This window comes from Heterodontus francisci, chromosome 40, assembly GCF_036365525.1.
Source record: "Heterodontus francisci isolate sHetFra1 chromosome 40, sHetFra1.hap1, whole genome shotgun sequence".
NCBI classification, from domain to species: domain Eukaryota; kingdom Metazoa; phylum Chordata; class Chondrichthyes; order Heterodontiformes; family Heterodontidae; genus Heterodontus; species Heterodontus francisci.
Genome location: NC_090410.1, coordinates 41,512,685 through 41,529,110, shown reverse-complemented (window position 1 = coordinate 41,529,110; position 16,426 = coordinate 41,512,685).

Below are 16,426 nucleotides of genomic sequence, written 5' to 3'. Positions count from 1 at the left end.
TTCAGAGATCTTCAGAGAGTGTCAGAGAGCTTCAGAGGGATTCAGAGAGTGTCAGGGAGTGTCAGAGAGTGTCAGAGAATTTCAGAGAGTGTCAGAGAGTGTCAGACAGTATCAGAGAGTGTCAGAGAGTGTCGAAGAGTTTCAGAGAGTGTCAGAGAGTGTCAGAGAGTTTCAGAGAGTGTCAGCAAGAGTCAGAGAGTGTCAGAGAGTTTCAGAGAGTGTCAGAGAGTGTCCGAGAGTTTCCGAAAGTGTCAGATAGTGTCAGAGAATTTCAGAAAGTGTCAGAGAGTTTCAGAGAGTGTCTGAGACTGTCAGAGAGTGTAAGAGTGTTTCAGTGAGTGTCACAGAGTTTCAGAGAGTGTCAGAGATTTTCAGAGAGTTTCAGAGATCTTCAGAGAGTGTCAGAGAGTGCCAGAAAGTTTCAGAGAGGGTCACAGAGTGTCAGAGAGTTTCAGAGAGATTCAGAGAGTGTCAGAGAGTATCAGAGAGTGTCAGAGAGAGTCAGAAAGTGTCAGAGAGTGTCCGAGAGATTCAGAAAGTGTCAGATATTGTCAGAGAATTTCAGAACGTGTCAGAGAGTGTCTGAGAGTGTCAGAGAGTGTCAGAGAGTTTCAGAGAGAGTCAGAGAGGTTAAGAGAGTTTCAGAGAGTTTCACAGTGTGTCAGAGATGTTCAGAGAGTTTCAGAGAGTGTCAGAGAGTGTCAGAGAGTATCAGAGAGTGTCTGAGAGTTTCAGACACTGTCAGAGTGTGTCAGAGATTTTCAGAGAGTGTCAGAGAGTTTCAGAGATTTTCAGAGAGTTTCAGAGATGTTCAGAGAGTGTCAGAAAGTTTCAGAGATAGTCAGAGAGTGTCTGGGAGTTTCAGAGAGTTTCACAGAGTTTCACAGAGTGTCAGAGTGTTTCAGAGAGTGTCACAGAGTTTCAGAGAGTGTCACAGAGTTTCAGAGAGTGTCAGAGATTTTCAGAGAGTTTCAGAGAGTGTCAGAGACTATCAGAGAGTGTCAGAGACACTCAGAGAGTGTCAGAGAGAAACCGAGAAATTCAGAAAGTGTCAGATAGTGTCAGAGAGTGTCAGAAAGTGTCAGAGAGTGTCAGAGAGTGTCTGAGAGTGTCAGAGAGTGTCAGAGAGTTTCAGAGAGAGTCAGAGAGTGTCAGAGAGTTTCAGAGAGTTTCAGACAGTGTCAGAGAGTGTCAGAGAGTTTCAGAGAGTGTCAGATAGTGTCAGAGAATTTCAGAAAGTGTCAGAGAGTTTCAGAGAGTGTCTGAGACTGTCAGAGAGTGTAAGAGTGTTTCAGAGAGTGTCACAGAGTTTCAGAGAGTGTCAGAGATTTTCAGAGAGTTTCAGAGATCTTCAGAGAGTGTCAGAGAGAGTCAGAAAGTGTCAGAGAGTGTCCGAGAAATTCAGAAAGTGTCAGATATTGTCAGAGAATTTCAGAAAGTGTCAGAGAGTGTCAGAGAGTGTCTGAGCGTGTCAGAGAGTGTCAGAGAGTTTCAGAGAGAGTCAGAGAGGGTAAGAGAGTTTCAGAGAGTTTCACAGTGTGTCAGAGATGTTCAGAGAGTTTCAGAGAGTGTCAGAGAGTATCAGAGAGTGTCTGAGAGTTTCAGACACTGTCAGAGTGTGTCAGAGATTTTCAGAGAGTGTCAGAGAGTTTCAGAGATTTTCAGAGAGTTTCAGAGATGTTCAGAGAGTGTCAGAAAGTTTCACAGTGTGTCAGAGATGTTCAGAGAGTTTCAGAGAGTGTCAGAGAGTGTCAGAGAGTGTCTGAGAGTTTCAGACAGTGTCAGAGAGTGTCAGAGATTTTCAGAGAGGGTCAGAGAGTGTCAGAGAATTTCAGAGATTTTCAGAGAGTTTCAGAGATGTTCAGAGAGTGTCAGATAGAGTCAGAAAGTTTCAGAGAGGGTCAGAGAGTGTCAGGGAGTTTCAGAGAGATTCAGAGAGTTTCAGAGAGTGTCGGAGAGTGTCACAGAGTGTCACAGAGTTTCAGAGAGATTCAGAGAGTGTCAGAGAGTGCCAGAAAGTTTCAGAGAGGGTCACAGAGTGTCAGAGAGTTTCAGAGAGATTCAGAGAGTGTCAGAGAGTATCAGAGAGTGTCAGAGAGAGTCAGAAAGTGTCAGAGAGTGTCCGAGAGATTCAGAAAGTGTCAGATATTGTCAGAGAATTTCAGAACGTGTCAGAGAGTGTCTGAGAGTGTCAGAGAGTGTCAGAGAGTTTCAGAGAGAGTCAGAGAGGGTAAGAGAGTTTCAGAGAGTTTCACAGTGTGTCAGAGATGTTCAGAGAGTTTCAGAGAGTGTCAGAGAGTATCAGAGAGTGTCTGAGAGTTTCAGACACTGTCAGAGTGTGTCAGAGATTTTCAGAGAGTGTCAGAGAGTTTCAGAGATTTTCAGAGAGTTTCAGAGATGTTCAGAGAGTGTCAGAAAGTTTCAGAGATAGTCAGAGAGTGTCTGGGAGTTTCAGAGAGTTTCACAGAGTTTCACAGAGTGTCAGAGTGTTTCAGAGAGTGTCACAGAGTTTCAGAGAGTGTCACAGAGTTTCAGAGAGTGTCAGAGATTTTCAGAGAGTTTCAGAGAGTGTCAGAGACTATCAGAGAGTGTCAGAGAAACTCAGAGAGTGTCAGAGAGAAACCGAGAAATTCAGAAAGTGTCAGATAGTGTCAGAGAGTGTCAGAAAGTGTCAGAGAGTGTCAGAGAGTGTCTGAGAGTGTCAGAGAGTGTCAGAGAGTTTCAGAGAGAGTCAGAGAGTGTCAGAGAGTTTCAGAGAGTTTCAGACAGTGTCAGAGAGTGTCAGATAGTGTCAGAGAATTTCAGAAAGTGTCAGAGAGTTTCAGAGAGTGTCTGAGACTGTCAGAGAGTGTAAGAGTGTTTCAGAGAGTGTCACAGAGTTTCAGAGAGTGTCAGAGATTTTCAGAGAGTTTCAGAGATCTTCAGAGAGTGTCAGAGAGAGTCAGAAAGTGTCAGAGAGTGTCCGAGAGATTCAGAAAGTGTCAGATATTGTCAGAGAATTTCAGAAAGTGTCAGAGAGTGTCAGAGAGTGTCTGAGCGTGTCAGAGAGTGTCAGAGAGTTTCAGAGAGAGTCAGAGAGGGTAAGAGAGTTTCAGAGAGTTTCACAGTGTGTCAGAGATGTTCAGAGAGTTTCAGAGAGTGTCAGAGAGTATCAGAGAGTGTCTGAGAGTTTCAGACACTGTCAGAGTGTGTCAGAGATTTTCAGAGAGTGTCAGAGAGTTTCAGAGATTTTCAGAGAGTTTCAGAGATGTTCAGAGAGTGTCAGAAAGTTTCACAGTGTGTCAGAGATGTTCAGAGAGTTTCAGAGAGTGTCAGAGAGTGTCAGAGAGTGTCTGAGAGTTTCAGACAGTGTCAGAGAGTGTCAGAGATTTTCAGAGAGGGTCAGAGAGTGTCAGAGAATTTCAGAGATTTTCAGAGAGTTTCAGAGATGTTCAGAGAGTGTCAGAGAGAGTCAGAAAGTTTCAGAGAGGGTCAGAGAGTGTCAGGGAGTTTCAGAGAGATTCAGAGAGTTTCAGAGAGTGTCGGAGAGTGTCACAGAGTGTCACAGAGTTTCAGAGAGATTCAGAGATTGTCAGAGAGTGTCAGAGAGTGTCACAGAGTTGCAGAGTGTGTCAGAGAGTGTCCGAGAGTTTCAGAAAGTGTCAGATAGTGTCAGAGAGTTTCAGAATGTGTCACAGAGTGTCAGAGAGTGTCTGAGAGTGTCAGAGATTTTCAGAGTGTTTCAGAGAGTGTCACAGAGTTTCAGAGAGTGTCAGAGATTTTCAGAGAGTTTCAGAGATCTTCAGAGAGTGTGAGAGAGTGCCAGAAAGTTTCAGAGAGTGTCACAGAGTTTCAGAGAGTTTCAGAGAGATTCAAAGAGTGTCAGAGATTATCAGAGAGTGTCAGAGAGAGTCAGAGAGTGTTAGAGAGAGTCCGAGAGATTCAGAAAGTGTCAGATATTTTCAGAGAGTCTCAGAGAGTTTCAGAGAGTGTCTGAGAGTGTCAGAGAGTTTCTGAGAGATTGTGAGTTTGTCAGAGAGTTTCAGAGATTGTCAGCGAATTTCAGTGAGTGTCACAGAGTGTCAGACAGTTTCAGAGAGTGTCTGAGAGTGTCATGGTGTGTCGGAGAGCTTCAGAGAGTTTCTGAGTTTGTCAGAGACATTCAGAGATTGTCAGAGAATTTCAGAGAGTGTCAAAGAGTGTCAGAGAGTGTCAGAGAGTTTCAGAGCGTTTCTGAGTGTTTCTGAGTGTGTCAGAGAGTTTCAGAAAGTTTCAGAGAGCTTCAGAGAGTGTCAGAAAGTTTCAGAGAGCGTCAGAGAGTTTCAGAAAATGTCACAGAATGTCAGAGAGTTTCAGAGAGCTTCACAGAGTGTCAGAGACTGTCGGAGAGTGTCCGACAGTTTCAGAGAGTTTCAGAGAGTGTCAGAGAGTTTCAGAGAGAGACAAACAGTGTCTGAGAGTGTCAAAGAGTGTCAAAGAGTTTCAGAGAGTGTCAGAGAGTGTCAGAGAGTGTCAGAGAGTTTCAGAGAGTGTCAGAGAGTTTCAGAGAGTTTCTGAGAGTGTCAGAGAGTTTCAGAAAGTTTCAGAGAGCTTCAGAGAGTGTCAGAAAGTTTCAGAGAGTGTCAGAGAGTTTCATAGAGCTTCAGAGAGTGTCAGAGACTGTCAGAGAGTGTCAGACAGTTTCAGATAGTTTCAGAGAGTATCAGAGAGTTTCAGAGAGAGTCAGAAAGTGTCTGAGAGTTTCAAAGAGTGTCAAAGAGTGTCAAAGAGTTTCAGAGAGTGTCCGAGAGTTTCAGAGACTTTCTGAGAGTGTCAGAGAGTGCCTGAGAGTTTCTGACAGTTTCTGAGTGTGTCGGAGAGTGTCAGAGAGTGTCAAAGTGTTTCAGAGAGTGTCAGAGAGTGTCAGAGAGTTTCAGAGAGTGTCAGAGAGTTTCAGAGACTTTCTGAGAGTGTCAGAGAGTGCCTGAGAGTTTCTGACAGTTTCTGAGTTTGTCGGAGAGTGTGAGAGAGTGTCAGAGTGTTTCAGAGAGTGTCACAGAGTTTCAGAGAGTGTCAGAGAGTGTCAGAGAGTGTCAGAGAGTTTCAGCGAGAGTCAGAGGTTGTCAGAGAGTGTCAGAGAGTTTCAGAAATTGTCAGAGAGTGTCCAAGAGTTTCATAAAGTGTCAGATAGTGTCAGAGAGTTTCAGAAAGAGTCAGAGAGTGTCAGAGATTGTCTGAGACTTTCAGAGAGTGTCAGATTGTTTCAGAGAGTCTCACAGAGTTTCAGAGAGTGTCAGAGATTTTCAGAGAGTTTCAGAGATCTTCAGAGAGTGTCAGAGAGTGCCAGAAAGTTTCAGAGAGTGTCACAGAGTGTCAGAGAGTTTCAGAGAGATTCAGAGAGTATCAGAGAGTGTCAGAGAGAGTCAGAGAGTGTCAGAGATTGTCCGAGAGATTCAGAAAGTGTCAGATAGTGTCAGAGAGTTTCAGAAAGTGTCAGAGAGTGTCAGAGAGTGTCTGAGATTGTCAGAGATTGTCAGAGAGTGTCTGAGAGTTTCAGACAGTGTCAGAGAGTGTCAGAGATTTTCAGAGAGAGTCAGAGAGTGTCAGAGAGTTTCAGAGATTTGCAGAGAGTTTCAGAGATGTTCAGAGAGTGTCAGAGAGTGTCAGAGAGTGTCAGAGAGTTTCACTGTCTGTCAGAGATGTTCAGAGTGTTTCAGAGAGTGTCAGAGAGTGTCAGAGAGTGTCAGAGAGTGTCTGAGAGTTTCAGACAGTGTCAGAGAGTGTCAGAGATTTTCAGAGAGAGTCAGAGAGTGTCAGAGAGTTTCAGAGATTTTCAGAGAGTTTCAGAGATGTTCAGAGAGTGTCAGAGAGAGTCAGAAAGTTTCAGAGAGGGTCAGAGAGTGTCAGGGAGTTTCAGAGAGATTCAGAGAGTGTCAGAGAGTGTCAGAGAGTGTCACAGAGTGTCACAGAGTTTCAGAGAGATTCAGAGAGTGTCAGAGAGTGTCACAGAGTTGCAGAGTGTGTCAGAGAGTGTCCGAGAGTTTCAGAAAGTGTCAGATAGTGTCAGAGAGTTTCAGAATGTGTCACAGAGTGTCAGAGAGTGTCTGAGAATGTCAGAGATTTTCAGAGTGTTTCAGAGAGTGTCACAGAGTTTCAGAGAGTGTCAGAGATTTTCAGAGAGTTTCAGAGATCTTCAGAGAGTGTGAGAGAGTGCCAGAAAGTTTCAGAGAGTGTCACAGAGTGTCAGAGAGTTTCAGAGAGTGTCTGAGAGTGTCAGAGAGTGTCAGAGAGTTTCTGAGAGATTGTGAGTTTGTCAGAGAGTTTCAGAGATTGTCAGCGAATTTCAGAGAGTGTCACAGAGTGTCAGACAATTTCAGAGAGTGTCTGAGAGTGTCATGGTGTGTCGGAGAGCTTCAGAGAGTTTCTGAGTTTGTCAGAGACTTTCAGAGATTGTCACAGAATTTCAGAGAGTGTCAAAGAGTGTCAGAGAGTGTCAGAGAGTTTCAGAGGGATTCAGAGAGTGTCAGGGAGTGTCAGAGAGTGTCAGAGAATTTCAGAGAGTGTCAGAGAGTGTCAGACAGTATCAGAGAGCGTCAGAGAGTGTCGAAGAGTTTCAGAGAGTGTCAGAGAGTGTCAGAGAGCTTCAGAGGGATTCAGAGAGTGTCAGGGAGTGTCAGAGAGTGTCAGAGAATTTCAGAGAGTGTCAGAGAGTGTCAGACAGTATCAGAGAGTGTCAGAGAGTGTTGAAGAGTTTCAGAGAGTGTCAGAGAGTGTCAGAGAGTTTCAGAGAGTGTCAGCAAGAGTCAGAGAGTGTCAGAGAGTTTCAGAGAGTGTCAGAGAGTGTCCGAGAGTTTCCGAAAGTGTCAGATAGTGTCAGAGAATTTCAGAAAGTGTCAGAGAGTTTCAGAGAGTGTCTGAGACTGTCAGAGAGTGTAAGAGTGTTTCAGTGAGTGTCACAGAGTTTCAGAGAGTGTCAGAGATTTTCAGAGAGTTTCAGAGATCTTCAGAGAGTGTCAGAGAGTGCCAGAAAGTTTCAGAGAGGGTCACAGAGTGTCAGAGAGTTTCAGAGAGATTCAGAGAGTGTCAGAGAGTATCAGAGAGTGTCAGAGAGAGTCAGAAAGTGTCAGAGAATGTCTGAGAGTGTCAGAGAGTGTCAGAGAGTTTCAGAGAGAGTCAGAGAGGGTAAGAGAGTTTCAGAGAGTTTCACAGTGTGTCAGAGAGTGTCAGAGAGTATCAGAGAGTGTCTGAGAGTTTCAGACACTGTCAGAGTGTGTCAGAGATTTTCAGAGAGTGTCAGAGAGTTTCAGAGACTTTCTGAGAGTGTCAGAGAGTGCCTGAGAGTTTCTGACAGTTTCTGAGTAAGTCGGAGAGTGTCAGAGAGTGTCAAAGAGTGTCAGAGTGTTTCAGAGAGTGTCAGAGAGTTTCAAAGACTTTCTGAGAGTGTCAGAGAGTGCCTGGGAGTTTCTGACAGTTTCTGAGTGTGTCAGAGAGTGTCAGAGAGTGTCAGAGTGTTTCAAAGAGCTTCACAGAGTTTCAGAGAGTGTCAGAGATTTTCAGAGAGTTTCAGAGATCTTCAGAGAGTGTCAGAGAGAGTCAGAAAGTGTCAGAGAGTGTCCGAGAGATTCAGAAAGTGTCAGATATTGTCAGAGAATTTCAGAAAGTGTCAGAGAGTGTCTGAGCGTGTCAGAGAGTGTCAGAGAGTTTCAGAGAGAGTCAGAGAGGGTAAGAGAGTTTCAGAGAGTTTCACAGTGTGTCAGAGATGTTCAGAGAGTTTCAGAGAGTGTCAGAGAGTATCAGAGAGTGTCTGAGAGTTTCAGACACTGTCAGAGTGTGTCAGAGATTTTCAGAGAGTGTCAGAGAGTTTCAGAGATTTTCAGAGAGTTTCAGAGATGTTCAGAGAGTGTCAGAAAGTTTCACAGTGTGTCAGAGATGTTCAGAGAGTTTCAGAGAGTGTCAGAGAGTGTCAGAGAGTGTCTGAGAGTTTCAGACAGTGTCAGAGAGTGTCAGAAATTTTCAGAGAGGGTCAGAGAGTGTCAGAGAGTTTCAGAGATTTTCAGAGAGTTTCAGAGATGTTCAGAGAGTGTCAGAGAGAGTCAGAAAGTTTCAGAGAGGGTCAGAGAGTGTCAGGGAGTTTCAGAGAGATTCAGAGAGTTTCAGAGAGTGTCGGAGAGTGTCACAGAGTGTCACAGAGTTTCAGAGAGATTCAGAGATTGTCAGAGAGTGTCAGAGTGTGTCACAGAGTTGCAGAGTGTGTCAGAGAGTGTCCGAGAGTTTCAGAAAGTGTCAGATAGTGTCAGAGAGTTTCAGAATGTGTCACAGAGTGTCAGAGAGTGTCTGAGAGTGTCAGAGATTTTCACAGTGTTTCAGAGAGTGTCACAGAGTTTCAGAGAGTGTCAGAGATTTTCAGAGAGTTTCAGAGATCTTCAGAGAGTGTGAGAGAGTGCCAGAAAGTTTCAGAGAGTGTCACAGAGTTTCAGAGAGTTTCAGAGAGATTCAAAGAGTGTCAGAGATTATCAGAGAGTGTCAGAGAGAGTCAGAGAGTGTTAGAGAGAGTCCGAGAGATTCAGAAAGTGTCAGATATTTTCAGAGAGTCTCAGAGAGTTTCAGAGAGTGTCTGAGAGTGTCAGAGAGTTTCTGAGAGATTGTGAGTTTGTCAGAGAGTTTCAGAGATTGTCAGCGAATTTCAGTGAGTGTCACAGAGTGTCAGACAGTTTCAGAGAGTGTCTGAGAGTGTCATGGTGTGTCGGAGAGCTTCAGAGAGTTTCTGAGTTTGTCAGAGACTTTCAGAGATTGTCAGAGAATTTCAGAGAGTGTCAAAGAGTGTCAGAGAGTGTCAGAGAGTTTCAGAGCGTTTCTGAGTGTTTCTGAGTGTGTCAGAGAGTTTCAGAAAGTTTCAGAGAGCTTCAGAGAGTGTCAGAAAGTTTCAGAGAGCGTCAGAGAGTTTCAGAAAATGTCACAGAATGTCAGAGAGTTTCAGAGAGCTTCACAGAGTGTCAGAGACTGTCGGAGAGTGTCCGACAGTTTCAGAGAGTTTCAGAGAGTGTCAGAGAGTTTCAGAGAGAGACAAACAGTGTCTGAGAGTGTCAAAGAGTGTCAAAGAGTTTCAGAGAGTGTCAGAGAGTGTCAGAGAGTGTCAGAGAGTTTCAGAGAGTGTCAGAGAGTTTCAGAGAGTTTCTGAGAGTGTCAGAGAGTTTCAGAAAGTTTCAGAGAGCTTCAGAGAGTGTCAGAAAGTTTCAGAGAGTGTCAGAGAGTTTCATAGAGCTTCAGAGAGTGTCAGAGACTGTCAGAGAGTGTCAGACAGTTTCAGATAGTTTCAGAGAGTATCAGAGAGTTTCAGAGAGAGTCAGAAAGTGTCTGAGAGTGTCAACGAGTGTCAAAGAGTTTCAGAGAGTGTCCGAGAGTTTCAGAGACTTTCTGAGAGTGTCAGAGAGTGCCTGAGAGTTTCTGACAGTTTCTGAGTGTGTCGGAGAGTGTCAGAGAGTGTCAAAGTGTTTCAGAGAGTGTCAGAGAGTGTCAGAGAGTTTCAGAGAGTGTCAGAGAGTTTCAGAGACTTTCTGAGAGTGTCAGAGAGTGCCTGAGAGTTTCTGACAGTTTCTGAGTTTGTCGGAGAGTGTGAGAGAGTGTCAGAGTGTTTCAGAGAGTGTCACAGAGTTTCAGAGAGTGTCAGAGAGTGTCAGAGAGTGTCAGAGAGTTTCAGCGAGAGTCAGAGGTTGTCAGAGAGTGTCAGAGAGTTTCAGAAATTGTCAGAGAGTGTCCAAGAGTTTCATAAAGTGTCAGATAGTGTCAGAGAGTTTCAGAAAGAGTCAGAGAGTGTCAGAGATTGTCTGAGACTTTCAGAGAGTGTCAGATTGTTTCAGAGAGTCTCACAGAGTTTCAGAGAGTGTCAGAGATTTTCAGAGAGTTTCAGAGATCTTCAGAGAGTGTCAGAGAGTGCCAGAAAGTTTCAGAGAGTGTCACAGAGTGTCAGAGAGTTTCAGAGAGATTCAGAGAGTATCAGAGAGTGTCAGAGAGAGTCAGAGAGTGTCAGAGATTGTCCGAGAGATTCAGAAAGTGTCAGATAGTGTCAGAGAGTTTCAGAAAGTGTCAGAGAGTGTCAGAGAGTGTCTGAGATTGTCAGAGATTGTCAGAGAGTGTCTGAGAGTTTCAGATAGTGTCAGAGAGTGTCAGAGATTTTCAGAGAGAGTCAGAGAGTGTCAGAGAGTTTCAGAGATTTGCAGAGAGTTTCAGAGATGTTCAGAGAGTGTCAGAGAGTGTCAGAGAGTGTCAGAGAGTTTCACTGTCTGTCAGAGATGTTCAGAGTGTTTCAGAGAGTGTCAGAGAGTGTCAGAGAGTGTCAGAGAGTGTCAGAGAGTGTCTGAGAGTTTCAGACAGTGTCAGAGAGTGTCAGAGATTTTCAGAGAGAGTCAGAGAGTGTCAGAGAGTTTCAGAGATTTTCAGAGAGTTTCAGAGATGTTCAGAGAGTGTCAGAGAGAGTCAGAAAGTTTCAGAGAGGGTCAGAGAGTGTCAGGGAGTTTCAGAGAGATTCAGAGAGTGTCAGAGAGTGTCAGAGAGTGTCACAGAGTGTCACAGAGTTTCAGAGAGATTCAGAGAGTGTCAGAGAGTGTCACAGAGTTGCAGAGTGTGTCAGAGAGTGTCCGAGAGTTTCAGAAAGTGTCAGATAGTGTCAGAGAGTTTCAGAATGTGTCACAGAGTGTCAGAGAGTGTCTGAGAGTGTCAGAGATTTTCAGAGTGTTTCAGAGAGTGTCACAGAGTTTCAGAGAGTGTCAGAGATTTTCAGAGAGTTTCAGAGATCTTCAGAGAGTGTGAGAGAGTGCCAGAAAGTTTCAGAGAGTGTCACAGAGTGTCGGAGAGTTTCAGAGAGTGTCTAAGAGTGTCAGAGAGTGTCAGAGAGTTTCTGAGAGATTGTGAGTTTGTCAGAGAGTTTCAGAGATTGTCAGCGAATTTCAGAGAGTGTCACAGAGTGTCAGACAATTTCAGAGAGTGTCTGAGAGTGTCATGGTGTGTCGGAGAGCTTCAGAGAGTTTCTGAGTTTGTCAGAGACTTTCAGAGATTGTCACAGAATTTCAGAGAGTGTCAAAGAGTGTCAGAGAGTGTCAGAGAGTTTCAGAGGGATTCAGAGAGTGTCAGGGAGTGTCAGAGAGTGTCAGAGAATTTCAGAGAGTGTCAGAGAGTGTCAGACAGTATCAGAGAGCGTCAGAGAGTGTCGAAGAGTTTCAGAGAGTGTCAGAGAGTGTCAGAGAGCTTCAGAGGGATTCAGAGAGTGTCAGGGAGTGTCAGAGAGTGTCAGAGAATTTCAGAGAGTGTCAGAGAGTGTCAGACAGTATCAGAGAGTGTCAGAGAGTGTCGAAGAGTTTCAGAGAGTGTCAGAGAGTGTCAGAGAGTTTCAGAGAGTGTCAGCAAGAGTCAGAGAGTGTCAGAGAGTTTCAGAGAGTGTCAGAGAGTGTCCGAGAGTTTCCGAAAGTGTCAGATAGTGTCAGAGAATTTCAGAAAGTGTCAGAGAGTTTCAGAGAGTGTCTGAGACTGTCAGAGAGTGTAAGAGTGTTTCAGTGAGTGTCACAGAGTTTCAGAGAGTGTCAGAGATTTTCAGAGAGTTTCAGAGATCTTCAGAGAGTGTCAGAGAGTGCCAGAAAGTTTCAGAGAGGGTCACAGAGTGTCAGAGAGTTTCAGAGAGATTCAGAGAGTGTCAGAGAGTATCAGAGAGTGTCAGAGAGAGTCAGAAAGTGTCAGAGAATGTCTGAGAGTGTCAGAGAGTGTCAGAGAGTTTCAGAGAGAGTCAGAGAGGGTAAGAGACTTTCAGAGAGTTTCACAGTGTGTCAGAGAGTGTCAGAGAGTATCAGAGAGTGTCTGAGAGTTTCAGACACTGTCAGAGTGTGTCAGAGATTTTCAGAGAGTGTCAGAGAGTTTCAGAGACTTTCTGAGAGTGTCAGAGAGTGCCTGAGAGTTTCTGACAGTTTCTGAGTGAGTCGGAGAGTGTCAGAGAGTGTCAAAGAGTGTCAGAGTGTTTCAGAGAGTGTCAGAGAGTTTCAGAGACTTTCTGAGAGTGTCAGAGAGTGCCTGGGAGTTTCTGACAGTTTCTGAGTGTGTCAGAGAGTGTCAGAGAGTGTCAGAGTGTTTCAAAGAGCTTCACAGAGTTTCAGAGAGTGTCAGAGATTTTCAGAGAGTGCCAGAGATCTTCAGAGAGTGTCAGAGAGTGCCAGAAAGTTTCAGAGAGTGTCACAGAGTGTCAGAGAGTTTCAGAGAGATTCAGAGAGTGTCAGAGAGTATCAGAGAGTGCAAGAGAGAGTCAGAGAGTGTCAGAGAGTGTCCGAGAGATTCAGAAAGTGTCAGATCGTGTCAGAGAGTGTCAGAGAGTTTCAGAGAGTGTCTGAGAGTGTCAGAGAGTGTCAGAGAGTTTCTGAGAGATTGTGAGTTTGTCAGAGAGTTTCAGAGATTGTCAGAGAATTTCAGAGAGTGTCAAAGAGTGTCAGAGAGTGTCAGAGAGTTTCAGAGCGTTTCTGAGTGTTTCTGAGAGTGTCAGAGAGTTTCAGAAAGTTTCAGAGAGCTTCAGAGAGTGTCAGAAAGTTTCAGAGAGTGTCAGAGAGTGTCAGAAAATGTCACAGAGTGCAGAGAGTTTCAGAGAGCTTCAGAGAGTGTCAGAGACTGTCGGAGAGTGTCAGACAGTTTCAGAGAGTTTCAGAGAGTGTCAGAGAGTTTCAGAGATAGTCAGACAGTGTCTGAGATTGTCAAAGAGTGTCAAAGAGTTTCAGAGAGTGTCAGAGAGTGTCAGAGAGTTTCAGAGAGTGTCAGAGAGTTTCAGAGACTTTCTGAGAGTGTCAGAGTGTGCCTGAGAGTTTCTGACAGTTTCTGAGGGAGTAGTAGAGTGTCAAAGAGTTTCAGAGAGTTTCAGAGCGTGTCCGAGAGTGTCAGAGAGTTTCAGAGAGTGTCAAAGAGTTTCAGAGACTTTCTGAGAGTGTCAGAGAGTGCCTGAGAGTTTCTGACAGTTTCTGAGTGTGTCAGAGAGTGTCAGAGAGTGTCAGAGTGTTTCAGAGAGTTTCACAGAGTTTCAGAGAGTGTCAGAGATTTTCAGAGAGTTTCAGAGATCTTCAGAGAGTGTCAGAGAGCTTCAGAGGGATTCAGAGAGTGTCAGGGAGTGTCAGAGAGTGTCAGAGAATTTCAGAGAGTGTCAGAGAGTGTCAGACAGTATCAGAGAGTGTCAGAGAGTGTCGAAGAGTTTCAGAGAGTGTCAGAGAGTGTCAGAGAGTTTCAGAGAGTGTCAGCAAGAGTCAGAGAGTGTCAGAGAGTTTCAGAGAGTGTCAGAGAGTGTCCGAGAGTTTCCGAAAGTGTCAGATCGTGTCAGAGAATTTCAGAAAGTGTCAGAGAGTTTCAGAGAGTGTCTGAGACTGTCAGAGAGTGTAAGAGTGTTTCAGTGAGTGTCACAGAGTTTCAGAGAGTGTCAGAGATTTTCAGAGAGTTTCAGAGATCTTCAGAGAGTGTCAGAGAGTGCCAGAAAGTTTCAGAGAGTGTCACAGAGTGTCAGAGAGTTTCAGAGAGATTCAGAGAGTGTCAGAGAGTATCAGAGAGTGTCAGAGAGAGTCAGAAAGTGTCAGAGAGTGTCCGAGAGATTCAGAAAGTGTCAGATATTGTCAGAGAATTTCAGAACGTGTCAGAGAGTGTCTGAGAGTGTCAGAGAGTGTCAGAGAGTTTCAGAGAGAGTCAGAGAGGGTAAGAGAGTTTCAGAGAGTTTCACAGTGTGTCAGAGATGTTCAGAGAGTTTCAGAGAGTGTCAGAGAGTGTCAGAGAGTATCAGAGAGTGTCTGAGAGTTTCAGACACTGTCAGAGTGTGTCAGAGATTTTCAGAGAGTGTCAGAGAGTTTCAGAGATTTTCAGAGAGTTTCAGAGATTTTCAGAGAGTTTCAGAGATGTTCAGAGAGTGTCAGAAAGTTTCAGAGAGAGTCAGAGAGTGTCTGGGAGTTTCAGAGAGTTTCACAGAGTTTCACAGAGTGTCAGAGTGTTTCAGAGAGTGTCACAGAGTTTCAGAGAGTGTCACAGAGTTTCACAGAGTGTCAGAGATTTTCAGAGAGTTTCAGAGAGTGTCAGAGACTATCAGAGAGTGTCAGAGACACTCAGAGAGTGTCAGAGAGAAACCGAGAAATTCAGAAAGTGTCAGATAGTGTCAGAGAGTGTCAGAAAGTGTCAGAGAGTGTCAGAGAGTGTCTGAGAGTGTCAGAGAGTGTCAGAGAGTTTCAGAGAGAGTCAGAGAGTGTCAGAGAGTTTCAGAGTGTTTCAGACAGTGTCAGAGAGTGTCAGAGAGTTTCAGAGAGTGTCAGATAGTGTCAGAGAATTTCAGAAAGTGTCAGAGAGTTTCAGAGAGTGTCTGAGACTGTCAGAGAGTGTAAGAGTGTTTCAGAGAGTGTCACAGAGTTTCAGAGAGTGTCAGAGATTTTCAGAGAGTTTCAGTGATCTTCAGAGAGTGTCAGAGAGAGTCAGAAAGTGTCAGAGAGTGTCCGAGAGATTCAGAAAGTGTCAGATATTGTCAGAGAATTTCAGAAAGTGTCAGAGAGTGTCAGAGAGTGTCTGAGCGTGTCAGAGAGTGTCAGAGAGTTTCAGAGAGAGTCAGAGAGGGTAAGAGAGTTTCAGAGAGTTTCACAGTGTGTCAGAGATGTTCAGAGAGTTTCAGAGAGTGTCAGAGAGTATCAGAGAGTGTCTGAGAGTTTCAGACACTGTCAGAGTGTGTCAGAGATTTTCAGAGAGTGTCAGAGAGTTTCAGAGATTTTCAGAGAGTTTCAGAGATGTTCAGAGAGTGTCAGAAAGTTTCAGAGAGAGTCAGAGAGTGTCTGGGAGTTTCAGAGAGTTTCACAGAGTTTCACAGAGTGTCAGAGTGTTTCAGAGAGTGTCACAGAGTTTCAGAGAGTGTCACAGAGTTTCAGAGAGTGTCAGAGATTTTCAGAGAGTTTCAGAGAGATTCAGAGAGTGTCAGAGACTATCAGAGAGTGTCAGACACACTCAGAGAGTGTCAGAGAGAAACCGAGAAATTCAGAAAGTGTCAGATAGTGTCAGAGAGTGTCAGAAAGTGTCAGAGAGTGTCAGAGAGTGTCTGAGAGTGTCAGAGAGTGTCAGAGAGTTTCAGAGAGAGTCAGAGAGTGTCAGAGAGTTTCAGAGAGTTTCAGACAGTCTCAGAGAGTGTCAGAGAGTTTCAGAGAGTGTCAGATAGTGTCAGAGAATTTCAGAAAGTGTCAGAGAGTTTCAGAGAGTGTCTGAGACTGTCAGAGAGTGTAAGAGTGTTTCAGAGAGTGTCACAGAGTTTCAGAGAGTGTCAGAGATTTTCAGAGAGTTTCAGAGATCTTCAGAGAGTGTCAGAGAGTGCCAGAAAGATTCAGAGAGGGTCACAGAGTGTCAGAGAGTTTCAGAGAGATTCAGAGAGTGTCAGAGAGTATCAGAGAGTGTCAGAGAGAGTCAGAGAGTGTCAGAGAGTGTTCGAGAGATTCAGAAAGTGTCAGATAGTGTCAGAGAATTTCAGAAAGAGTCAGAGAGTGTCAGAGAGTGTCTAAGAGTGTCAGAGAGTTTCAGAGACAGTCAGAGACGGTAAGAGAGTTTCAAAGAGTTTCACAGTGTGTCAGAGATGTTCAGAGAGTGTCAGAAAGTTTCAGAGAGAGTCAGAGAGTGTCTGGCAGTTTCAGAGAGATTCAGAGAGTTTCACAGAGTGTCAGAGAGTGTCAGAGAGTGCCAGAAAGTTTCAGAGATTGTCACAGAGTGTCAGAGAGTTTCAGAGAGATTCAGAGAGTTTCAGAGTGTCAGAGAGTTTCAGAGACTTTCTGAGAGTGTCAGAGAGTGCCTGAGAGTTTCTGACAGTTTCTGAGTGTGTCAGAGAGTTTCAGAGAGTGTCAGAGTGTTTCAGAGAGTTTCACAGAGTTTCAGAGAGTGTCAGAGATTTTCAGAGAGTGCCAGAGATCTTCAGAGAGTGTCAGAGAGTGCCAGAAAGTTTCAGAGAGTGTCACAGAGTGTCAGAGAGTTTCAGAGAGATTCATATAGTGTCAGAGAGTATCAGAGAGTGTCAGAGAGAGTCAGAGAGTGTCAGAGAGAGTCCGAGAGATTCAGAAAGTGTCAGATAGTGTCAGAGAGTGTCAGAGAGTTTCAGAGAGTGTCTGAGAGTGTCAGAGAGTGTCAGAGAGTTTCTGAGAGATTGTGAGTTTGTCAGAGAGTTTCAGAGATTGTCAGAGAATTTCAGAGATTGTCACAGAGTGTCAGACAGTTTCATCGAGTGTCTGAGAGTGTCATGGTGTGTCGGAGAGATTCAGAGAGTTTCTGAGTTTGTCAGAGAGTGTCAGAGATTGTCAGAGAATTTCAGAGCGTTTCTGAGTGTTTCTGAGAGTGTCAGAGAGTTTCAGAAAGTTTCAGAGAGCTTCAGAGAGTGTCAGAAAGTTTCAGAGAGTGTCAGAGAGTTTCAGAAAATGTCACAGAGTGTCAGAGAGTTTCAGAGAGCTTCAGAGAG